This window comes from Ambystoma mexicanum, chromosome 10 (genome assembly GCF_040938575.1).
Source record: "Ambystoma mexicanum isolate Mex_15411 chromosome 10, UKY_AmexF1_1, whole genome shotgun sequence".
In the NCBI taxonomy this organism is placed as follows: Eukaryota; Metazoa; Chordata; class Amphibia; order Caudata; family Ambystomatidae; genus Ambystoma; species Ambystoma mexicanum.
The window spans coordinates 683,079,416-683,093,386 of NC_090932.1; the positions used below are offsets into that span (position 1 = coordinate 683,079,416).

At 47.9% G+C, this 13,971-nt stretch overlaps 1 protein-coding gene across 2 annotated transcripts in view; it reads left to right on the forward strand.

Annotated features, from left to right (window-relative positions):
* Positions 1-13,971, forward strand: part of XRN1 (5'-3' exoribonuclease 1) — a 2,611,979-nt gene that overhangs the window by 2,350,622 nt on the left and 247,386 nt on the right. The window lies entirely within an intron of this gene.

Below are 13,971 nucleotides of genomic sequence, written 5' to 3' on the forward strand. Positions count from 1 at the left end.
CAGGGGCTGCAGGGCTCTAACAGTGCAGTGACGGGAACCGGCGGAGTGACCCCTTCCCCCCTCTCCCTCTCGTCGGCAGGAACCAGAGGCGTCTTCCCCTGGTGGGCGGGCTGCGGCAGAGCCACGGAGCGGCGCCTCCCGGCAGGCTCGCATAGAGATTTGGGGCGGCTGGTGTGGGTTTGGCTCTGTTACGGGGGCCGAGCTGAAGAGGCCCCCCTCAACAATAAGCAATCAGCAGAAGCAAGGACAGTGGTCCTAGCAGCAAGCAGTTACATTCTTGTATCCCACTGGCCCTATACGTGGCATTGTGGCAATAGCAAGGGAAAGCGAACCCATCAAGCACTGGCTTCCAACAGAACCTGGCAACTGCATACCCTGTTGCCAGCTCAGCACAGCCACAACCTCTAACAGCTACTGTTGGAGAGAGTTAGAGCAGTTGGGAAAACGCCCATTAAAGGCATCTCGGCACGCCCGTCCGTCAGCTCCAATGCGTGCCTCCTTGACCCCCCGCGGGGTAGGCGAAGGGGTAGTGGGGGACTGGAGGGGAGGAGAGAATAACGAACGAGTTTACCACCGGGGGCCCAATTGAACCGCCCGCCCCACTCTGTGCACAGGCGATAGGAACGCCATTTGAACTTAGGAGTGTCGGGGGTGCAAGTAAGGTGGTGCGCCCCATCACCAGAGCGCCAAGCGCCACAGGCAGTGGAAAGAAGGTATAGAATGTGGCAGTAAGGCTAAGGGATGTTAAACAAAAATAGGGGAATGTTGCTGTGCCTAAAGGGAAGGACTGGGTTAAATAGTTGGGATAGCCACTCAAAGTCAACCTATATCTATCCAGAAAGTAAAATTATGTTCTGGAGTTTTTTTAATTGAAACCACATACATTCAAACCTATTCGACAGAAAGAACGAAACACAAATACTGGAATATGAAGTAATTCTATTTACAATTTAGTAAGTGAAGTGAATCGACATGTGTGTTCCAATTTTTGTTTAACGTTCACATGCCCGAGTCTGCTGTTGCCATCCCCGGGGCAGACCGACCCCACCCTAGGGTGGTTCGATATCAATGATTACTTTTGTTTGGCAACAATTGTTGTCTGTTCGGTCTAGGACATTCCTGACATGGGCCTTACCAACACAATAATCTTCCCCTGCCGAAATACACACTACTTGATTAGTCCTTTGAGGGAAAATGATACATCTCTCTGCTCTTTACTTAACTTCTCTTTCCTTCTATTTCCTTAATCAATTCTTCACCCGTGCACCAACCATTGCCACCGGGAAACGTACCCATTGGCCGAGTGAGATAATATGGCAGAAAGTGCAACTTTGAGCTTTCCAGAAGAAGAAATATCTGAATTAATCCGAGGACCTTCCCTTTTTGATCCACCTGACCCTAACCAACCCAGTGTGTCTACCAACACGAGCGAAGACTTAACTGAAATTAAAAAAAATAAAGCATTTTGAACCGAATTGCACAGACATTTTCTCAAGGAATACTGGATCGGGTATTATTCCTGAGGGGCTAATCGTTACGAATGAACCTTGGTTGTTCCTAGAGGACAAGGAATATATGACCAATTTTAGTTTCATTGCAACCAAATGCAGCCGGGATCTAATGGCACTCACCATTACCACTGCTCAGCGCATAAGCACAGAACTGTTTAAAACTCTGGACATAGAGGAAACCAAATCCAAAACTTGCACCCTCATTACCAATGCCCAGGACCAACTGAATGAGGTCAACAAACAATTTGAACTGTTCAAGCTTAATACTTTAGCCAGGAAATCCAACAAACTCAATAAAGATATCAAAGACTTCAAAACAGAGGTAGTCTATCCCTACACCTCCGACGATTATATCAGCTCATTGAAACAACGGGGAGGTGGACCTCAAGCAAGAGGGAGAGAAGGGAGGCATAGGGTCACCTTCTCAGGCTCTAGCATAATTTCCCACAGTATACACCACAATTTGCCCAACCACAATTTCAAATACCACCACCCCAACAGTTTGCTTTTTTAGGCAGAGGAGGACAAGGGGGAGGATGGGGACCACCTATGTACCCTCCACCGTGGAACATGCAAAATCAGGGACAACGCAGATGCCCGCGAAAGCGGAGATGGCAGCGGTAGTCCCTAACAGTAACCTTCTACCAATTTTCAACCTGGCAGGAATAACCTTAACACCATGCCAGAGTTCGGTCCTGTCCAAAGACCTGTCCTTTGTTCCCACCACGATGACCGATTGGTATACCACTGAAGTGGAAATAAGAAGCTTTTTTAGGACTCTGTGATTACAAGCCTACTTTAAAGACCATGGTGAACAAACAAGTGAAAACAAAGAGGTGATGGCTGGAAGGTTTAGAATTAATCTTAACCACTGGCAATGCTCTGGGCAACCCTCCAGACCACCGTTCTTCGCCTGCCAAGCCATTACAGAAGGGAAAAACCATATGCAAATCAGGCTTGGTCCCACCCCAAAAGGGGCAGTCCAGCCCGAACTGCTAGGCCACATCCCTTCTGCACGAGACCACAAGCATCCCCAAACATGTTTCGCCATGCTTGTGGTCTCGTGCAGAAGGGATGTGGCCTCGCAGTTCGGGTTGGACTGCCCCTTTTGGGGTGGGACCAAGCCTGATTTGCATATGGTTTTTCCCTTCTGTAATGGCTTGGCAGGCGAAGATTGTGATTGTAGTGGAAGCTCCATCGTCTCCCTGAAACACAGTATTTGCGTTAATAGGGAAGAAAGTATAGCAAATGGAATCGCGTTATATGAACACGCTCGATGGAGCTGTCAGTATCCATACCTCGTGCTGCTGAAGAATATCTAGGGATGTTGTAAATGTAGTGCGCACTTCCGAAAGCTGTTACGCCGATTCGTTTCTGCATGGTCCCGCTTCCACTTCCCCTGGAATTACTTGAATGTCAGGCTCCGCATCAAGTGCAGGGGTTGACGCTTCAACTGCCTGAAACATAGTATTTGCATTAGTAAGGATTACAATATTGAAAACATAACACACACTTGGGGTCGACCGCACAGGTAACATATCAATGGCTAACCACGAATGATATGATATGATGGGTTATTTATAACGCGCTTAATAACCAGAGGTTTCTAAGCGCGGACCCGGGGATCGAACCTGTGTTGCTCTGTGTCATCTTGATGCCAAGGCGAGCACATTGCCACTGAGCTATCCTCCCGAGACAGAATGAAACATGGTGTAGAACAAACGACAAGTGTTCCAGTCCTGATGATCACGGTCGATGGAGCTGTCAGTATCCATACCTCGTGCTGCTGAAGAACATCTAGGGCTGTTGTCAATGTGGTGGACGCTTCAGCATCTCCCTGAAAGACAGTACTTGCGTTAGTATGGATAACACTAATTATAACTGAAAACAAACACCAGGGTACGACAACTAAGGTGTACATCAATTGGAAAGCAATAACCAAACAATTGGTAAAATAAGCACACGGTACATAAGAATTATTGACATGCATAAAACAAGTCTGTAGCGGAATAGCCAAGTAAGATTACCTGATACGCGCTAGAAGTGGTTGATAACTGCAAGCACGTCACGGGTGCAAAATGCCTTTGATAGGGGAGGGGGGTGGATGGATGGGCCGGTGGGCGTGCAGACAAGGCACAGGAAGGCTGCTGAATGGAGACACACTTATGTGGATTGCAGGGGGGCGGCCTGCCTCAGGGGAGGTCTGCCTGCAGACACGGGGTATGAGGAGGCCATGTGAGCGATTGCCCCTTTGGCGTGGGATACCTTTTAAAGTGTACATGGTGTTTGGCACCTTGGCCGTTATCGCCCCTGACAGCACCCCATGGCAGCGCTCATGCACGGGTGAGAAATGCCTTTGATAGGGGTGGGGGGGTGGATGGATGGGCCGGTAGGCGTGTAGAGAAGTGTGTGGGAGCGAGGGGCCCTCAGGCCCCTCTTATCCTTTACTTCTCAGTAGAAACTCAGACCAAGTGCTTCCAGTAGTGGGTTCGCCCCTTGCCCTTATGTGATGTTAACTTTGGTTGACATTTACATAGATGGGACCACTGAGCAGGACACGGGGCATCAATTTTTTTTCCCCCTTTCGACTCCATCTTGGTGACCAGGCCTCACTGCGATAGTACAGCGCGCAGAGCACATGGCCCCCACCCTCATTACCACTCTGACTGGAAAACTCCAGAGGTATTTACAACAGCTAATAAATGTAACACATCAATCTTCCTCTGAGATCACTGTCCTGCATGTGAACCAGCCTGAACTAAGCACATAGCTCGTTCATCTCCACAAACGTGTCCTTGCCCACGCACCCTTGCTAGTGGAAACTTACTGCCATTCTGACCCTGTGTCCCTGCAAGGTATTCTCTTCATGTGCCAGACCACTGACCACGCCATGATGCCCACCTAGCAGATCCCTAACTAACATTAGGCCCCTACCATGGTATATCGTTGCCTATCAATAACAAATGCACATACCAGAGATTCTTGTGAGCACAGACCCACACTTGAACCAGTGTGTTAGTTGATAGTATAGATATATGTGTGACTTTTATAGAGACATAACCTATTGAAAGACTTTGAACAAGTGTTATTTAGTGCATGCATTATTGAGAATATATTATGTTAGCTTAGATAGTGACCACCCCGCTTCACAGCGACCTGACCTTCACCCATTCGGAGCACAGATGTCTGACGTCCATCATTTAAAAAAATAGAAACAACCGTTGTTGAAATATATGTGGTGTTTTATTTTGTATCTTATTTTGATTGCACAAAAATACAAGACTTTACACATTGTACAGGTCAGGTTGCAGCACAGCGAGAGAAAATCCCCTGTACTGACCGCTGTCACTCGGGAAAGTTTCTCTTATGGCACGAACGGCACAGGCGGGTATTACTCTTTGAACGCGGTGTCCAAGCCTCCCGTGAAACCACCATGTAAAGGAACGATAGGCCACCAGCCGGTACCACCTATGAAAAAGATTGACACAAACTGTTTTTAAATGAACAAGATAAGTTTATTAAACGTTTGTTGTCAATGACAATTCTTGTAACTAATGGCATTCTGCTTGGACAAATGCTATCTAGAGACTGCACACTATTGAACGACTCATGCGTTAACATGATATGTATATGTAATTTTGGATATAGTAGAAGACCATGAAATAGGAGTGGCTGTCATGATCTCTGCTTCCAAAAGGTCAGGGTTTTCCCAACTCCCTTGGAAGCAGATCCATAACCCAGGTTCCGAGTGCCAACCAGTCCCAATTGGGACCTTTTGGACCCAGTCTTGGCGCCAGTGGCACCAGGCTCATAAATATGCCCAGTCCCAGCGCTGGAAGCGCCGGGCTCATAATGCTTGGGTGGACTTACCTGCAGCAGACCATGCTGCTTACTTGCCTGCCAGTTGAGTCTCTGATCCTCTTCTGTTTGGAACTACTTTTCCTGTTGGGTGGGGCAGGAGCCACTCCCTAGATTCAGAACACTGGAACTCTTCTGGAAAGCAGGAACTCTTTTCTTACCTAGGCGTGGCTGTGGAAGGAGACACCTAAGCACTACAGGAGGCTATTTAAACCACACCCGATGGATGAATCTTGCTTTGCGTTATTCTGCAGCAGAACGCTCATCGTGTCTTCTGCATCTGATCCTGGGCCTAAGGAAAAAGGCTTACCATTCTGAATCCAGTCTTCAGCAACACCTATAAAGACAAGAAAGAACAGGATAGCATTACGGTCTTCAGTGACAGCTCTTCACTTACCTGGTCCATCGGCTGTCACCAACGCCTCGCGCTGCATTCCGGCATCTGAAAGACAAATGCTTACCTACTCTTCGTGCGCTCCGGAGGTCTTCACACTGCATTCCGGCATCTGAAAGACAAAAGCTTACCAACTCTTCGCACGCTCCGGAGGCCTTCGGCGCTGCATCCTGCATCTGAAAGACAAAACAAGGTGCGTTTAAAGACATTGGGGAACTTTAATACTCACGTGCCATTACTCCTTTCCACATCTAACCCAGTGGGTATTCCGGCACCCTGCAGCCGCCCCGAACTTGTACCTGCAAAGTAAAAAGACAGTTAGAGCGCATCGTGAAGCAGGCAACAAGCGCTTACTTACGTGCTTCCAGGCGCTTCTATTCATCACACGGGCTCCATCTTCAACTCACTTCAGCCCGCCATCCGCCATCGCCGGAACTCTGCAAAACAAGAGACATCATTACTAAAGACTTTAAAGACATAAGAATTACTCAAAACTTACCGTTCGTGCAGTAAACGACGGACAGCAGTCCTCTGAAGTCAAGAGGCCTGCTCCCCTTATCCAGTGAAGAAACTGGTTACAGCACCCTGCCTCGAGGCAGATGGAGAGCACGGCGTTCACTTACCTAAGGTGAGAGCGTTAACCTTTGGGGTTCTACAGGAGAAGAGAAAGGGAAGAAGAGAGAGACATGCAATAACCCAGTTCATTAATCCCACATTTTCTATCTGCAGACATCTTACCCTTCGAGCCAGACATACAGTGCACAGAGGTCCAGCCCAAAGAGCCAGCCGTGTGTTACACATCACCTTTGAAGATACGGTATACGCCCAGTCAAGACCGGCGCCTCTACGGGAATCAGGTGAGCGTTACAGTGGCATCACAAGCAGAGTATACTTACTCCTTACTCGGATTACGAGGACGAACAGTTGCGCGAAGTTCGTGCATAAGCACCATTATTATCCTCAACACGGATTGTGTGAGGCAGGCTGCCCTGAAGTCTCGCAGCTCGGTGATGCATTGCCGTCGTAGCTCGCCTTCCGAGATGTAGGCCACGCATCCCGAGTTTTCACAGCAGCAGCAGTTCTCCTCCTCGGTTGGCATTAGCTTGCACCGATTGCATGTGCACCAGGTGGAAACACCGTCCATGCGACTAGGTCCAGTGTCTTCATCCGTTGATTCGTCCTGCCAACTGCCGTCAGAAGCCCCATCGTTTTCGCGTGTTTCCCTTTCCAGTAGTTCCTCCTCGGTATACTCGGGCTCGTACATGTAGGGCATTATTGTAGCCATTGTGTGGTAAACAAACTAAAATAATTTATAGTGCTGGTACAGGTGTTCACACGGGCTACAAGCGGCAAAGGTAGCTGACCAGAGCACAGAAACGAGTCACAGAATACTCAAAGTAACACAGAGAGAGGAATGGAATTGAAAATCTGCTGCTGTGTGTTGTGAAAGGGTCTGTTTATACTTATTGAGTAAAGAGGCTTCCTGCTGTTTCCATGGCGACATGTCATTAGCTCAAGCGCAGCGATTGTTGACACGAGACGTGCTTTGGCATTGTGAAATGGGCGGTACGAGTCTGCTGATGACAGGCTCAGGGGCGGGGGATATGATTTAGTGCCGCAAAAGCAGGTCAGCCAGGGCGATGGGGCAAGTGATAGGATTATCACAAAATGGCAGCGCCCTGGTGCCTGATTTCGCATGAGTTTAATGGACGAAAACTCTGGTAAGGTCCATAGGAAATTTTTCTAAAATTGTGCGACTTAGGCTTAAAAACACATGGCCGACCCGTAGGGACAATAAAACATTTTGACCGAACCATTCCTTTAAAACAGCTGGCCAAAAACAAGGATCTAATAACTAAGCCAGCAGACAAAGGTGGTTGGATTGTTCTCATGACCAACTTACAATACTGTGAGATGGTCATGAATCTTCTGGATGACCATAGCAGCTATCGTCTGCTTAAAGACCCCTCCAAGGAAATCACAACAGAGATCTCTGAGATAATCTCCTTCGCTGCGGAAAGAGACTGGATCACAGCAAAAGAAGCAGCTTTCCTGACTACTTATCAAGGGCGGACTCCATGTCTGTACGCCCTTCCCAAGATCCACAAAAATGCTCAAATACCACCAGGGAGGCCCATAGTATCGGGCTGTAGGTCACCGTTAGAACCCGTCTGTAGGTTTGTGGACTTTTTCCTCAAACCTTTAAGCATGAAGACAAAATCCTACCTACGAGACACCACACACACTATCCAAATCTTTGAGGATTTGCCCTTCAACCCTAACCACCATTATCTGGTTACAATGGATATCAAAGCACTGTATACTTCCATTCCACAGGACGCTGCAATAGACTGCATCTATGAACATCTCACTTTGTACAACACTCAGTCCCGGGTTCCATCGGAGTTCATCATTGAACTTATTACCCTAGCACTTTGTAAAAACTTCTTTACCTTCAACAACCAGTTCTTCTTACAAATAAAGGGGACAGCGATGGGTGCCACTTTTGCCACTAGTCTGGCCATTCTATTTATGGCATCCTTTGAAGATAAATATATCTTCCATCAGGACAACCCATGCGCAGTAAACATCCAAGAGTGCGAATATACATTGACAACGTCATTTTCCTGTGGTCCGGTGATGAACTATCCCTCAAGAATTTCCATGCATGGCTTAACAACTGCAACAGCAATATTCAGTTCACAATGGAGTATGACAGGAATATGGTACACTTCCTAGACCTCGAAATTGCTGAACGAGAAGGGAAACTTACATGCAATCTATATAGGAAACTGACTGATCGCAACACCCTTTTGCACTTTAATAGTGACCACCCAAGACACATAAAACAGAACCGCCCATACGGCCAGTTTCTGCGCATCCGCAGGAATTGCTCATCGGTGGCGGATTTTCACATCAACTCCGACCTGCTGGCCAGCCGACTTAAACACAGAGGATATCCCAAGAAATTAATTTCGACAGCCAAGACAAGAGCAAGGTTCACAGATCGTGACACCCTGTTAAAACAAAATACCTCTTGGGATCAGACACAGGTAGACAGAACCACGTGTGTCACAACTCCTGGACCTCTTTCTTTCAAGATCAAAAAGGTGGTCAACAAGTATTGGCCAATAGTCAGACAAGAGATGCCAGATGAGCCGGCCCCTAGGTTTGCGTTCAAGCGGGCAAGAAACATCAAGGAGTATTTAGTCCACTGCATGTATGTGCGAGACACCCCACAGGCGGGACTTTGGAACCTTCGCAAGATGACAGGACATTATCCCTGTGGGTCCTGCACACTCTGTAGATTCACTAGGAAAATCCAGACTTTCTCCATTGGCACGAAGGCCTGGGTCCTGAAGCACCTCTCCAACTGTAAGAGCAGCCAGGTGGTGTATTGCATCGAGTGCCCGTGTGGGTACAGATATGTAGGCCAAACCGTGCAAAAAGTAGGAACGAGAATTTCAGAACACTGTTCTAGAATGCGATGCAAACATACACTGTCTCCCCTGGTAAATAACTACTTGGCGACCCGACACTCTGCTGATGATCTCCAATGGTGGGTCTTGGAAAAAATCAATCTTGGCCCCAACACACATACCAGACTCCTAAACTTAGAAAGTCGATGGATTTATCGCTTGGACACATATGAGAACGGGCTTAACAAGATGTACACCCCTCCCATATGAACACAACCACTCTAGCACGTGATTTCCCTACATCGACTAGTGCCTGTGGTGGATCCTGATCTATGTTTTCCTCCACATTTGGCACACTGAAGTCCGTGACTCTCACCGAGATGGTACATGCACCTCATTTTGTATCACGATGGGGTGCTGCCCGGCCCCGGCTAACACTACCTTCACATCTGTTATGTTTCCGGTTGGTCTCTAAGTCAGGCCACTTTCACGCACAACAGAGCTGGGTTCCATCACACACCCGCCCCAGCCACCAGACTGGTGCTTTCCACATGCTTTCCCTTGCACAGCTCGCTCTCAGCCAGCCAGCTGGGGACAGCCTTCCATGATGCCCTTTGTCATTTTCCTCGTTTCTCACCTCGGGCCTTGCACCTGGCCTGCCAACTGAGAAAGGTCTTTTTTGACCTCCTAGGGGTTTCGCCCCCTCCCAATGTCTGTCCCTGTAAGGACATACACACAGTTTACGAGGTTTTGGGACAAGCCCCCCCTTTCCCTCTAGCGTGAGTGGACAGCGATTGGACAGCGTCCTCTCCCGCACACGTCATTACCTTGCCAAGCACTGGTGAGGGAGCTATGGGACGAGCCCCCTTCTTCCCGTCGGAGCGGACAGCGATTGGACCTTGCTCACTCGCTGTTCCGCATACGTCACAGCCTACTCAAGCACTTGTGAAGGAGACCACGCCCACCAGTGCCTGAGCTGTCAGGCATACGCGTCCAATTGACGCACGCCGTTTTTCGCTTTACAACTAGAAGCTCTGGCATTTTGTAACACTCTTCAGCCAACAAAAAACTGTTTCCAGGCTGCAGGAGAGTTCGATCTGCACCAAGGGCGCGCTCCCATCCACTTCAGCGAGCCTGCGCAGGTCCATGTCAATAGGTAAGACCAGCAGCGCTTACAACATGTCTTCACTCTCTTTTTCTTTCTTCTGACCGCTACATGCATCGGTTGACAGCACAAGTGAGTTCTCACTCACTGTGCCTTCCATTTCTTCTCTTTACCCCCTCCCGGTTTTTTGAGGTCCGGACACTCATGTGCCATGATACTCCCAGTCCGGGGCACACGTTAAAGGACATTCTGTGCCCAGCGCTACTACAAGTTCATTTATCTATTTGGAAGCCTGACCCCGAATTTGAGGGGCTCGTACGACATCCATCAAAAAGGTAAATATCCTATGCACCATCAACTCATCCACAGCAGACTACGGTGTACCTAGATCTACTGCTGACCTACTAGGGCCCTAACTCGCTCTCTCTCTCTTTCTCTTTTCCCCTTTTCTCCCCCCCCCCTTTCCCTTTTTCTTGCTGATGTTTAGGATGCCTTCTCCCATAGACATCCGCACAGGTCTTCAAACCAGGAAGTGCTCCCCCGAGTAGCCAGCATTCCGTGCTGTCACCCGTCTAGGACACCTGTGTATCAAGGTGCCCATAGTTTTCCTTCCATAAGATGTCATAACCACACACATGGTGACCCAAGCATGACTCAGAAATAAATGTGGTGATGGCTTTTTCTCCTCTTCCCTTTTTCTCTCCCGGTGCACGGGTGGTAATAAGGGAATCTAGTACACTCCAACCCTGAAAAAGCGGCAATAGAGTTGTACATATAACCTCGCTTTCTGTAGAGATCGAATTGCTTCCTTCTCTATGCAGTTAAAATTCACCTTTCGACAGGCTGGACCTAACATCCACTTAGGCGACAGCATTAGTGGTTTTTAAACCTGTTCCTTACACTTTTCCTTGCAGAATTCATGACTGCTGCCCTGAGGAAGGCGGAACCAATTACTCACAGGATTCTGGTTTTCTTCTCCCACCAAAACGCAAGATTTGTGAGGGGCACATAGATCTCTGGAACAGATCCAGGATATCAGACTCTGTTCATTAGTTGGAACCAACTTAACCTTTTTTTCCCCCCACTGCGTTGGCAGACTGTAATTCGGCATATAGTTTTAAGCTCGAGAGATATGCTTGATAATTGTTAATCACCCAGATGAGCCACACTTGAGAGACTAAGCCCAAGTGTCCTTGTTTAGCGTCATTAGGGTTTTCTCTACCTTTATTTTACCTCACCTTGGTGTATATAATCATCTCCGGTTCTTACTGTTGATTAGTTATCCCGGTTCCCTTTCAACCAACTCCCCACCTTCTTCCCCCTCGCCCCCCACCTCTCACCCTTGGTCACCCATTATGTTTTTTCTTTAGTCCCATGACCCAGTTTTTATTTTGCATACAACGAAAATTGACGTTTGTATTGTCTTTGAATCAATTCATGTTATGTTCTTTATCAACTCAAAATAACTAAGTTAACAATATATTTTCACATATCACAAATATGTCTTTGAATGTTTGATGTTTTTTCTGTGTTTTTTTTGGAACACACATGTCGATTCACTTCACTTACTAAATTGTAAATAGAATGACTTCATATTCCGGTCTTTGTGTTGTTTCATTCTTTCTGTCGAATAGGTTTGAATGCGATTGGTTTCAATTAAAAAATTAAATGATTGCACTCCAGAACATAATTATACTTTCTGGATAGATAGAGGTTGACTTTGAGTGGTTATCCCAACTATTTAACCCAGTCCTTCTCTTTACGCACAGCAACATTCCCCAATTTTTGTTTAACGTTCACATGCCCGAGTTTGCTGTTGCCGCCCCCGGGGGACAGACCGACCCCACCCTAGGGTGGTTAGATATTAGTAAGGCTAAGGGAGCCTCCTCACTTAAGGCAGCAAACAGATAGCCAGACCTGCGGCATCCCACACGACGCGAGCAACGCATGAAGGGCCCACCGTGGAGCAATTAGAGAACCCTATAAACGGACTCTGGGGGGAGGGGGCGGCAAGCACGCACCCATCTTGACCAGAATAAGGTATTTGTTGCAGCATCAATGTCCAAGTAGAGAGCGAGACCATCAAGTCTGACCAATGTTCCCACCCCCCCAAAGGAAACAACACAAAAGCCTGAAGCAACTGTGGGGCGCCGAGGAAGTGGGCACCCCAAGTAGAGAAAAAGATCTGCAAAAAGTTAGCAGGCAAGAGATGGGGAACGACGTCATGACCAAGGATATGCAATCCTGCTTCAAAGTGCTCCAAGATCAGTTTCCAATTTCCATACAAGAACAATTCCACACGCTAAGAGAGGATATGAAGCAATCGCTGCATGAGGTGAAGGTGGATCTGGCGAAGGTTGAAGAAAGAACGGACACACTGGAAAGGGCAGTCCAACAGATGGAAGAGGAAGCCCAAAAATCAGACAAGACTTTGGAGCAGCTGGCCAGGGCGACGACTATCCTCGAGCTTCAATGTGAAGATCTAGAATATAAATCTCGACGGTCGAACATACGAATAAAACATGTGCTAGGATCCAATGAGGACAAGGACCTGTGGGCAACAGTCAGGCAGCTCTTCACGGATGTAATGGGCGTGGACACCGAACCCCAAATAGGAATTGACCGAATCCACAGGGTGGGTCCAAAACACCTACCAGAAGCAGGGACGAGGCCCAGAGATGTATTGGTGGCTATGTCGAATTATACCCAAAAGGAGCAAATACTGAGAAGTGCAAGATCCAATGCTAGAACAGCAGTCAATGGACATGAAGTCCAGTTATATCAAGACCTGGCGCAAGTGACGCTCTTGAAAAGGAGGCTAATGGGCCCAGTCGTGCAACATCTTCTCTAAGCAAGTTAAATCTAAATGGACCTTCCTGTTTGGACTATTGTTTACTTGGGAGGGGTCCAACGAAGGATTACGACTTGGGAGGAGGCGGAACAGCTTCTGGGCATATCACGGGGTCGTGGGGAGGAGCCACAAAGAACGAAGGAGAAATTAACATGGCCAAAGACCCAGAATGACTGGATGACTGCCAAAAGGAAAAATAAGGGAAGGAAGAAACAATAAGTATAGCTGCCCTGCGGTAATTCTGGAGGGCATCAAAGGCCCGGAGTTGGGGGAAGCAATGATAATCTGAAGGACATGAGGAGGAATCAAGCGGTAGAGAGCAACCGGATAGCAACCACAGAGCGAAGGCCCGGGCGGGGCGAAAGTTAACTCATGGAGAGAGTTAAGAGTGGGGTTTAGGAATCCCCACACTCATTACCTGAGTTATGAAGGGGGCATGGTGCAAGGGGCGATACCCTCAGATGCGATTAGTTGCCAGGCTCCTGCTGAGGTGAGAAGGGAGGGAGGGGGGACACAAGGGGAAATTACCTGGAGGGTAGCATATTGGTGAAAAAGCAGCCCGAATTCCTATGGGCAGGAGCTAAAACAAAGGTATGTAAATGGGCGTAACCAAAATAAGAGGGATCAAGAGCCTAACGCAGAATGTCAGGGGGATGAACACCCCAATCAAGCGGAAAAAGCTGGAGAGGCAAGCATGGAGGTAAGGCGCAAAGATTCTATTATACCAAGAAACCCACATTCAGAAAAAAGACGAAGCCAATATTAGGATCAGAGGCGCATCACAGGTCTACCAAGCAAACTCGGGAGAAAAAAGAGCCAGGGTCCTTATAGCT